Below are 12,379 nucleotides of genomic sequence, written 5' to 3'. Positions count from 1 at the left end.
CTTACCCAATTGCTCAGTCTGAGCAGCAGCATAACTCACTGGGCAGAGCATTACTTAAATCATTTTCTAATTGTTTGTTCAGATTTTTTTTCACTTTAATTATAACTGAACAGCACTGTATTGCAAAAGCAATGACACACTGCACTGCCTGCTCATGTCAAAGGCGTGTTGCTATGCCATTCAGATGTAAGCTCCCGCATGTGTGTGTGTTTGCAGACCTTCCTCTCCTCCTTTTGCTCTGAAACATTCATTGTTAAAAAGGTATTGATGGACACTTTTGCTACAATTTTAAATGAAGAAACAGACATGTTATAACTATGAAGACCTTACATGTGCTCTGTAGCCAGAAATGTAAAAAAAAGCATGATTACAATTCCTGCTATGATTACTACTCTGTAGATCTAGAATATCAACGAGGTCAATAAATTCCAGTCCCAGCTTCGCAATCAGCTTAGACTATAAACATCAGATCACATCACGTAGTAAATCCTTTTAATATGAATGAAAAAAGTAATTCAAAATTTAACTAATTTTTTGCTGAATGAGTTTATTTTGGAGCATGTACCTCTTCTGGCACAAACCCTACTTTCTGTTTTTCTCAGTGAAATACGTCAATAAAGGACATTTCCTAATAGAAAATTAAACGTTAATGACCTTTCTCAGCAAATTCAACTGTGGACTTTAAACATCTGCTTGGAAACAACAAGTGCAAAATTAACTTTACATCAAGCTGTTAGCCATTTATGAGCTGCTGCCAATCCAAATATGTAATATCCAGGTTGCAGAATTGTTTCTTCCCTAAGCCTCTTCTGCACACCCATTTCAGCTATCAAGAGCTTGCAACGGTCAAAGTTGAAAGACTATCAAGGGCAACCTGAGTGAGCCCTATCCACTTCTTATCAAGGGGCCAGATTGTCCTCTTCTCTCCTGTGAGTGGAAAGAGTTCAGTACTAGCAGACTCAGGTGGGAGGTGGGAGAAAAAGGAGAGGGAGGCACTGCCTCTGTAGTGTCATCCATCTGGTCCCCAACGTTGCAGAAGCTCCTCTACTTCAATACCAAAAACTCAGAAAAAACATCACCAGAAGGCCAAACAAAAGGCCAAATTTTGCGTGGCTTACTCATATGAGCACTGAAGTCAATGGAAGTATCTGTGTGAGTTACATAGGCAAGATTTGGCCCAATACACAGACAAAGATAGACTAAGAATAGACAGCAGAGTGGAAAACACAGTAGGTTGGATGAAGAAATAAGTGTAACATATTAGAAAAGTAAATGCTGAGTGCTTTGGATAGAACAGAGAAAAGACATGACTTGGGGAAAGACCTCATCTCATAAGTGATTGACAGAGGATGATGATGACAGTCTTGTCAGTGTTTCTCAAACTGTGGGTTGTAATCCCATTTTAATGGGGTCACCAGGGCTGGCATTAGACTTGCTGGGGTCTGGGGCTGAAGCTAAAGCCTGAGCTCCACCACCCGAGGCCAAATCTGAATCCCAAGGACTTCAGACCTGGGTGGTGAAGCTCAGGTTACAGGCCCCCCTGGGGCTGAAGCCCTTGGGATTCGGATTTGGCCCCAGGGTGGTAGGGCTCAGGCTTTGGCTTGTGCCCACCCACCAGGGGCGGTGAAGCTCGGACAGGCTCAAGCTTTGGTCTCCCTCCTGGGGTTGTATAGTAATTTTTATTGTCAGAAGGGGTTTGCAGTGCAATGAAGTTTGAGAACCCATCTGCTAAATTATTACTAATTATGATCTGGTTACATATGAGAATCAGGAGGAACACTGCACCAGAGATGGAGCAGCATCAGAATATTAATCTGAATCACAGAGACGAACAAATATTGCTTAATATGTAATGCACTACACAACATGTTCACCTGTGACATACAAATGAAGAGAAAAGGAATACTTGGAAGTACTATTATTGTGTTTGTTTCTAGTAGCACCCACAATATGAGAGGCGCTTTCCAAACAGAAAAGAAGGAACCATCTCTGTTGCAAGCAGCATGCAATATAAAGGCAGATATATATATAGAGAGAGTAGATGGACGACATACAGAAAATTAGTAGAGTGATCAAGGTGATGATTTATATCACCGTGGTATGGCCAAGGTATAGGACCAGATTGTGAAGCCCTTGCTCACACCGAATAGTCTCAATAAAGTCAGTGTAGGAATATCACAGTCTTGCTCTATGCTAGCAGTTTTAATATTAGGTATTGATATTATTCCTAATTACTTCTCAAGCTGGTAAATATAACCCGCTGGGTCCTGGAGAAGAAACCTGAGGTGGATCTCAATAAGACAAAGATTTTATTTGTGTCTTCTCAATAAAGAAAATCCATCTTTTATATTAAATGTTCAGGGGAGAGGCATACAGGGGTATTTTTGTGTCATTCTTGTAAAGTACTTCTGAAAGAGCGGAAGTCAGAGTCTCTGAGCAGCTCTGTCTAGAGGGTAGAACACTCCTATGGAACATATTAAATAAGACCAAGAAACAAAAAGTGCTTCATCTGGGGTGGGGAGGAGAACCAAGACATTCTCCTTCATTGTATGGGAGCCTAGATGCCTAACTCCAGTTTTGTGAATCGCAGTGATTTTCTAGGTGCCTAAAAGTTAGTTGTGATGGTGAGCACATAACTTCTTTTGTGCATCCAAGCCTGAGGCTTCAATTCACCAAAATGCAGTCTAGTCCTGAAAACATTTTGGCCCAGGTTAGTGGCTGTCCATCTAAAGGTCCACCCTGTTACTCTGGCAGCTAACCTGGTATGATAAAGTGGGAATGTTCTTAACGTGTTTTCTGAATATTGTGTGTGCCAGTTTCCCCTATGTATTAATCAAGTATCTAGATGGTGGGAGAAGGGTGTGAGATTATTGCAGAGATCCCTAGAGGGCAGATGTGACTGCTGACTGGCTGCAGAGAACGGCTGACACACTGTAGCCTAGCAATTGATGGCCGGGCACCATCTTCTACATAAATCAGCCAGAGGTGTTGGTGCAGACCAGGTGACCTGCTAGCCCTGGAAAAAGAGAGAGACGTGGGCGTGATGGGCGTGATGTAGGCCAGACAGCTGGAAGCAAGTCCATCTCCTGGTATGAGACTTGAAGGGAGGAGTCCAAGGCACTAGGCCCTGAATTCATCCCCAAAATGGACTTTACTGAATGTTTCTGATTTCTGTGCTAACAAGACCTGTTCTATGATGTGTTCCTGTTGACTAATAAACCCATCTGTTTTACAACACTGGCTGAGAGTCACTGCTGACTGCAAAAGTGGGGTGCATGGCCCTTTGGGGCGTGTAAATCTTCCCCAGGTGTCCCATCCAGGTGGACTCGTTGTGAAGAGCACACAGGGTAAACAGAGGTGCTGAATGCTCTGACGTCAGACCCAGGAAGTGCCAAAGCTGAGTAGGCTTCTTGCCCTGGATGAAAGAGTGCCCTGAGGGGAAGCCACGTGGCACCAGAGTTCTGACTGAGCTTCATGCAGAGCGGTTCCAAAGCACCGAGACTGACCCCGTCACAGCTGGTCTTTCAGGAAATTGACTCTACAGCCTGGTAGTTAGAGCACTCACCCAGGACGTGGGAGACTCATGCTTCAACCCCCTGCTCCAGTGACTCTAAATTATTTATCAGGAGAGTGAAGGAGCCCCACATCAGAATATCCCATAGCCCCATGATTAGCACACTCACCTGAGAGGTGGCAGATCCTAGTTCACCTCTATTCTCCCCTCAAGCAGAGACCTCCCCCTGAACTGGGGGGTCTCCCACATCCATGGTGAGTACCCTAACCACTAGGCTAAAAGTTTGAGGGAGGTAGGCCTCCTCCCCTCCGTATTTTAGTGAGCTCACTTGATGGGCCCCGAGATGCTAGGCATGCTCAGAGGGCACCTATCAGTTCGGATCCCGCAAGTGACTTAGACATATGTTTGGCTGCTGATCCCCATTTTGTGATTTGCTCTGCTGCTTAGGTGAGACACAGGCATCTGGTGCCTATGGGGAGGCAGCTGTGCTCACACTCAGAGGCAGAAACATAGGAGCAGAGGGGCCTTTTACTACAAAAACTTAGGGACTGGGTGAATTTAGGTGCCTACTTACTTGGTTCAGAAGCTGTTTTGTGCATCACAGTGATCCTAGAACTGGATCTTAGGTGCCTGTAAGAGGGGCATAGGCACCAACTCCTTTTGTGCATCCAGGGATTAGTGGTCAGTACTATAGATAGGCCTACAGCTTACTCATCATAATAAGCACCATGCTTTGTACCAAGTGTTGGCAGGATCAAGCTCTTATTGCTGTTTTAAAGCACCAGTTTCAAAATATATTTCCATGTTACATACAGATAAAAGAACAAGCAATACAAAGGTCAAATCTCTCATATATACTATTCTGATTTAAACATGAACTTTGAACATTAATTCCTTGTCAGCTCTTCCAAAAAAAAATATATAAAATCTATAACTGTGGTCCCCAAACATTTTACCTTGCATTCCCCCTGTCCACCTGCCCCCACAACCGTGGCATGGTTGGGGAGTGACGCCATGGTCAGGGCTTGGGGGTTGAGACTGGGGTTGGAGTCACAGCTGGGCCAGGAGTCGCAGCTGGGGGCAGGTCTATGGCTGGGAGCGGGGCCAAGGCCAGAAGTGGAGCTGTGGTTGGGGCCCAAGGCTGGGGGTGGGGCTGGAGCCACGGCTAGGAGCGGAGCTGCAGCCAGACTGTGGCCAGGAGTGGAGCTGCAGCCGGGCCAGGAGCTGAGGCCAGGGCTGCGATGGGCGGTGGGACCAGGAGCAGAGCTGCAGCCGGGAGCTGGGGCCAGACTTGCCAGAGCAGATCTGGCGGCAGAGTGGGGCTGGGTGGCGTTCCCTCCCCACCCCTGATGGGGGTTTGCCCAGACCCTGTTGCACCCCCCCCCCAAATGCTCCTTTGAGCCCCCTCCCGGGGGAGGCATGCCCCACAGTTTGGGAACCACTGATCTATAATGTAGATAACAAATCATTTCTTTTTGTTAAGTCATTTTTTAAATAGACAGCTTCAGTTTCTTCAATATCACCCTGCACACAAGGTATATGGCTGAAAACACATAAATGCATGTAAAACTGATAAAAGATTATGTATTACTCAAGACCAGGGGTCGGCAACCTTTCAGAAGTGATGTGCCGAGTCTTCATTTATTCACTTTAACTTAAGGTTTTGTGTGTCAGTAATACGTTAATGTTTTTAGAAGGTCTCTTTCTATAAGTCTTTAATATATAACTAAACTATTGTTGTATGTAAATAAATAAGGTTTTAAAAATGTTTAAGAAGCTTCATTTAAAAAATTAAATTAAAATGCAGAGCCCCCCGGACCGGTGGCCAGGACCCGGGCACTGTGAGTGCCACTAAAAAATCAGCTCACGTGCCGCCTTTGGCGCACGTGCCATAGGTTGCCTACCCCTGCTCAAGATCATGGTTAGGCAGTGGATGTGCTGAGACCACTGCCTATCATGCTGACCCATGTTGTCTCATTTGTTTCCTTGTACTCCTCTGTCAGTCTCCCTGTATCCATCTGTTGTCTCTGGCTTAGACTTAAATTGTAAGATCTTAATTGGGGCAGATCTTATAATTTTTGTTCTGTTTGTACAGCACCTAGCACCAAAGAGCCATGATTAGGTGCTACCACAATACAAATAATTATTAATATCTGGTGCTGCTTCTGGACAGCTCACCTGGTAATGCTAAAGGTTCTCTTATTACTTTAGTTACAGAAAGGAGATATATAGGGGTAGATTCTGTCACCTTTATTCCCACTGAGTAGCACCTCACTCCAGGAATAGTCCCACTGAAACCAATGTGAGTGCAGGGTTTGCAATCTGGCCCATAATGATTAAAAATAAACTTGAATCCAGTAAAAACTCAGTATTTCACATTCCAGCTGTTACTAAACTGGATATGGAGCTGTTTACTTTCATTTTCACAAGTGCTTAGCAAACAGTGCAGAACTGGTTTGATGGAAAACTCAGGGGAGATTAAATCATGTCTAACTTCTTGCTACTCTCTAACAAAAACAAAAACAGTTTAACACTCAAATCTTTGTCACTCCCAACCTGAGTTGGGATTAGGGTTGCCAGTTTTGGCTGGCCATATTCCTGGAGGTTTCATCACATAACATAATCTTTAATTCCTGGAGATGCCAGGACAATCCTGGATGTTTGTCAACCCTACCTGGGTTTGAAAGGACTGAGGGCCAGGCCTTTAAGTGCTTCAACTGTGGCGTTCAATTGGACTTTTGCCTAAGTCATGACAGCTTTAAAAGAAGAGAGGCTCAATATACTATTTTCAGTCACTACAACCATTGAGTGCCTGTTATAATATATATTTTATTTATAGAGATATTTGTACAAGATGCTAAATTGCAAACTAACAAAGACATTATAACAAGAGCCAGTTGGTAAGGTTTAAGTGAACTAAAGAAATTGTATTTACTACATTTAAATAGACTACATTATATACTAGGGGCTTAAAATTTTCAAAGCAGTCCAATGCATTTAGACACATTTATTTTCCATTAATTTTAATGTATGCAGTGTTGCTGTAGCTGTGTTGGTCCCAGAATATTAGAGACACAAGGTGAGTGAGGTAATATCTTTTACTGGACCAACATCTGATGTGAGAGAGTGTTGAAGCTTGTTAGTACCTTGTTTGGTCGATACAACATTTTGGTGACGAGGATGGATCTTCTGCCTCTGAACCCACCTGCACCCTTTCTGCAAAGCCCAGGTGAGCCTCCAATTGCTTCTACTACCTGGATCCATGTGTTTGAGATTTATCTGCTTGCAATCAGTGCTACAGAGATTTCTGAAGAAAGAAAGCGTGCTCTGCTAATCCACTGCCTTGGAGCAGAAGGGCAGCGTATATTTTACACTTTTCCCCTTGCAGATGATAAATATGAGACTGCACTCACTGTATTAAAGAATTTTTTGGTGCCAAAAGCGGATATAGTTGCTAATCGGTACAGATTTTGCCAGCATGAGCAGAAACCAGGGGAAACTATAATACAGTATATTGCTTCCCTGAGGAGCCTAATTGTAATTTGTGACTTTGGGAATATGGCAGATGAGATGATTAGAGACTAGCTCATTGAGAACACCACCATGCTTCATGTAAGGTAACGCTTACTTCTAGAACCACAACTTACACTAGAAAAAGCAATAACCATTGCTAACCAGATTGAGTCAGCTACAGCTGAAGCCAAAATAATAAGCATGGATACAGGAGGCACAGTCCAGGCTGTGACTCCTTTGCAGAAAAGTTCACTACCACTGCAGACACACAATTGCAAGAGGAAAACTAATGAAAAACCACCGAATCAGTAAATTCAAAATACAGTAAAAGCATGTTTTCGCTGTGGATCCCCACAACACCTTGCAAGCTACACAGGATGTCTGGCAAAAGTAGCTCAGTGCAATCATTGCAAAAAGATTGGACATTTTGCTAAAGTATGTTGCAGTAGCCAGTTCAATCAATCAACAGGTTCATGCAGTTACAATACCAGATGTTACTGTGCTGAGTGTGGACAAAATCACTACTGCACATATTCCAGAACAGATAAAGTGCACTGCAAATGTTTCCGCCATACCCTCAGGCAAACCACACTCTATTCAGCTAATGTTGGACACTGGCTCAGCAGTATCTATACTACCTGATTCCATCTATCTGCATTACTTTAAAGATGTGCCTCTTACTGAACCCAAACTTCACTTGGTGTGCTATTTGAAAAACCATATTCCAGTACACGGCTGCCTGCCTGTAATAGTTACTTTTGGTGATTGCTGTGTAACTGCAGAGTTCTACATTGTCCACAAAGGCACTCCTATCCTTGGCAGAGATTTATTGGCTGCTTTAAATCTCAGGGTAGTTAATAGACGAATTGATCTTCCTCAGCAAAGCACTCTTGTGGTACACACACCACAGTTTCAGCTGGGACCAAACAGAAACTCAGCTGTGCTTATGGGTTTCTGCATAAAGTTAAAATGCGGAATAATGTGATGCCTGTACGACAGAAATTACGGCGCTTACCATTTTCAGTCAGGGAAGCTGTTTGTTTCAGAGGAACTTAGAAAACTTGCTCAAGAGGACATTATTGAAGAGATCGACTCCTCGGAATGGGTTTCACCTCTAGTAGTGACGCAGAAGAAGGGTGGAGGCATTCGCATTTGTGTGGACTTAAGGGAGCCAAATAAAGCTATTGTGATTGACAGCCATCCTCTTCCTCACATAGAAGTAGTATTTGCAGAACTCCGTGGAGCAAAGATGTTTTCTACTCTTGATTTGCAGAGCGCATACCACCAGGTTATGTTGCATGAAGATAGCAGAGACCTCACAGCATTTATTACACATGAGGGACTATTCAGTTTTAAACGTGTTCCATACGGTCTTGCATCTGCCCCAAGTGCCTTTCAAAAAATGATGTCACTGATTCTGAAGAATCAACATGGAGTTCAGTGCTATCTGGATGATATTATCGTGTTTGGAAATACTTCTGAGGAGCATGACAATAACCTGCAGTCTGTACTAAACTGCATCAGCAAAGCAGGCCTCAAGCTCAATTGGTCCAAATGCAAATTTAGAAAAACTGAACTCTCTTTTCTGGGGCATACAATTTCACAGGCTGGACTAAAACCTGATCCAGATCATATCCTGGCAATTTCAAATGCTCCTCCTCCAACAGATTTGCAAACCTTACATTCCTTCTTGGGTCTTACCTCCTCGTATGCAAAATTCATTCCCAATTATGCTTCTGTCATTGAACCATTACGGGAATTACTATGGAGAAGTTCAATCTTAGTGTGGACAACAAATGCACAAGCTAGTTTTGAAACGGTGAAAGACTTGATTGTACATAGTCCAGTACTTGCACTATTTAGTCCTGCAATTGTAACTACTGATGCTTCTGATTATGGACTTGGGGCTGTCCTCACACAACTTCATGAGGACAACACAGAGAGGACTGTTGCATTTGCTTCAAGGACACTAAGTAATGCAGAGAGAAAATATTCTACAGTCAAAAAAACAGCACTTGCTTGTGTCTGGGCTACTGAAAAATGGAGAACTTACCTGTGGGGCTGCATGTTCAAGTTGCGCACAGACCACAGCCCTTTGACGATGTTGCTCACCACAAAAGGACTGGGAAGAGCAGGATATCGTATTGCTAGATGGCCTGCACGACTACTCTCTTCAATTATGAACTGGAATATAAGCCTGGAAACCAAAATGTGGTCGCTGATTGCCTTTCCCGCCTGCCTTTGCCTTCACCAGATGGTCCACCGGAGGATGAAGTAGTGGTTGCACTTATTATAAGCGCTCTTACTGCAGTTACAAGAGAACAATTTCAAGCTGCTTGTTTAGCGTGTCCAATTCAACAAAAACTAGGGGAATTTCTGACAAAGAGATGGCCCAGTCATCCTAAAAACCTTGACCCAGTTTTGCTGCCTTATTTTAGAGTTCAGGATGAACTTTCTTTGTTTGATGGCTGTGTGCTACGAGGTACACACTAGCTCCTTGTGCCAGAAGAATTACAGTCAAAACTCATGCACCTGGCACACGATACTCATCAAGGAATTGTCCAAACCAAACGACTACAGGAACTGGTGGCCAGGGATGGACTCTCAAACTGAAGCACTCATAAAATCCTGTGTCACTTGCCAAATGCATGATAAGACAGCAGTGACATGTACCCCTCCATTACAGCCTGTTCCTCTTCCTGAATCTGCATGGGAAAAAGTGGTGATTGACATTGTAGGACCCTTTGATACTGCTCCAACTGACTGTTGTTATGCCATCACTTTGATAGACTATTTCAGTAAATGGGCTGAGGTAGTGTTTACACCGCAAATCTCTTCTGCTACAATAATTAAGTTCCTCTCTTCAGTTTTTAGCAGGGAAGGTAACCCCAAAGAACTGGTTTCAGATAATGGTAGTCAAATTACTTCCGTGGAGTTTCAAACTTTTCTAGCACAGAGGAACATTTTACACAGAAGGTCATCCCTATATTACCCTCAAGCCAATGGGGAAATTGAACGGTTTAACAGAAGTTTGAAAGAGAGTTTGCAAATGGCTAAACTGGAAGGGCGATTGTGGATACCCTTCCCTACTGATTACTTGCAAGAATACCGGGCTACACGACATGCCACAATGCAAAGATCACCCACAGAGTTACTGCGTGGGAAACAGATGAATACTAAACTGAACATTGCTGGATTGTTAAAGGCACAACGTGATGCCCCAACAGAGGATGATGTGAGAAAAACAGTTGAACAGAACCAAGCAAAGTCTAAGGCTTTCACAGACAAGCGGCGGGGTGCTAAGGAACCAAACTTTCAGTGTGGTTCCTTTGTTAGAATACAAAAACTGGACCATAAATTCACAGCTCCTCTTAAAATCATAGAGAAGAAGTGACCTTACACCTATTGACTTTCTGATGGGTGGGTATGGAATGCTTCTTATCTTGCACCTGCCCATGCACCAAGAGGAGATTATGCCAACACCCAGTCTGCATTGGATGACTTCACCGTAGTACCAACACAATAAGACATTGCACTGGAACCAGGGCTTGAGAGATGGCCTGTCACACCCAGATGACCACCTGTCTGGACTAGAGACTATGTTATGTAGTATCTACAGTGTTTTCAGTGTAATATTTCTGCCAACAGTATAGTGTCTTGTTTCATATTTGTTCCTGTGGTTAGAACAATAATGTTTATTTTAATTGGGAGAGTTTCTTAAGAGAGGAGGGAATGTGGTGTTTAGATGTTGCTTGTAATTATTAGAATTGGGAGCACTGGCTGTTGGGAGTCTGAAAGGACAGGAAACAGGAAGGAGGGGGGAGGAGTTGAGGGGCTGGGAGAAAGCTACAGAGGGTGCAACAGCAGCTTGGTAAAGAGGTTTCCACTTTGAAAATAAAGTCCTGTTGAAGCTCGTTAGTAGCTTGCCTGGTTGATACAACAGAGAGACAAGCTTTTGAGCTTACACAGACCAGAAGAAGAGCTCTGTGTATGCTCGAAAGCTTGTCTCTCACCAACAGACTTTTGTCCAATAAAAGATTACCTCACCTGGTCTCATTAATTTTAATGGAAGATGTGTCTAAATCCATTAAACTGCTTTGTAAATCTCAACTTGGGTACCTAATGTCAGACACCTACATAAAAGTGGCCTGATTTTAAGAAGTACTGAGCACCAACAGCTTCCATAGAAATCAATGGAAGTTCAGCATCTTTGAAAATTAAGTCACTTAAGTGCTGCTTGACCATAGATTGGCTAATGAAAGCTGCCCACTCATGTTTGAGAATTTTGGGACACAACGTGAAGTATATATTGGACCTGATACCCACTTACACAAAGGCACCATTGCCCCGTTGTGATAATTGGGCCTACAAATGTGCACTAATTGGGAGCTCAACTGTAAAAATATGTGAAAGTTTGTAAGAGGTCACAATAACAAAATGTTGATGGAAAAAGGTATGCAAAGGAGACCGAAAGACTGAATTAGTCTAAAGAAAAAGCCCCACTGATATGACTAAAGGATGGTACCTGGTAAAAAACAGAAGATGTGGAACTGGAAATTAATGAACCAAAACTGGGATGTCAGATATTAGGCCTACTAGGTCGACAAAATAATGATGGCATAGGCTATACCAACCATTGCTCCCTTTTTGGGTCCTCAAAGACTTCAGGGGAGAGGGTGAGAATAAGGAAGAACAGATGGAGGCTACTGGAGGAAGCATCACCTATCATGGCTGTCAACCACACAGTTTCCTGGGACCCCAGGAATTCTTCTGGCTGATCCTGACCAGATCCGGCCAGAGGGAGGGACCCAGATAACATTGCTAATAACTACCTCTACTAGCTCCAGCTGAATCCCAAACATTCAGCTGGAGCTAGTAGAGGTAGTTATTAGCAATGTTATCTAAAATGGGCTCGGACTTTAACAACAACAGCTCCAGCCCTTCTCAAGTAATTTTTCCCCTTCACCAAGAGGACAGTTATTACCATCTAAGAGACTGTCACACAAGGTGGGTGGGGGGGAGGGTTCCTTCTAAAACTCTCTCCAGCTAGAAAGGGAATAAAGAAGTGTTAAAATTAAAGCCTTATTTAACATTTTCCATTTCAAATGCTTTAACTGCTTTGCCTTCTGTTCTGTATCTTTAATAAAGGGTTCAAAGGATTTGTAATGGTGTTTGCCGTCTAAGCAGGCGGAGGTCTCTGTATACCAAACCCAGTTTAAATGTTGGACTGTGACTGGGTTATGGTGACACCTCTGCCCTGTTTATTTGATCTAAATTAATGCTGTACCAGCACTACTCTGACAGTGTACAGGGGCCTTAAAATGGGTGCTGATTTTATTTAAAGCCACGGCC

This window comes from Lepidochelys olivacea, assembly GCF_965140295.1.
Source record: "Lepidochelys olivacea isolate rLepOli2 genome assembly, chromosome: 2".
Lineage (NCBI taxonomy): Eukaryota > Metazoa > Chordata > Testudines > Cheloniidae > Lepidochelys > Lepidochelys olivacea.
This window is presented reverse-complemented; position numbering follows the sequence as displayed.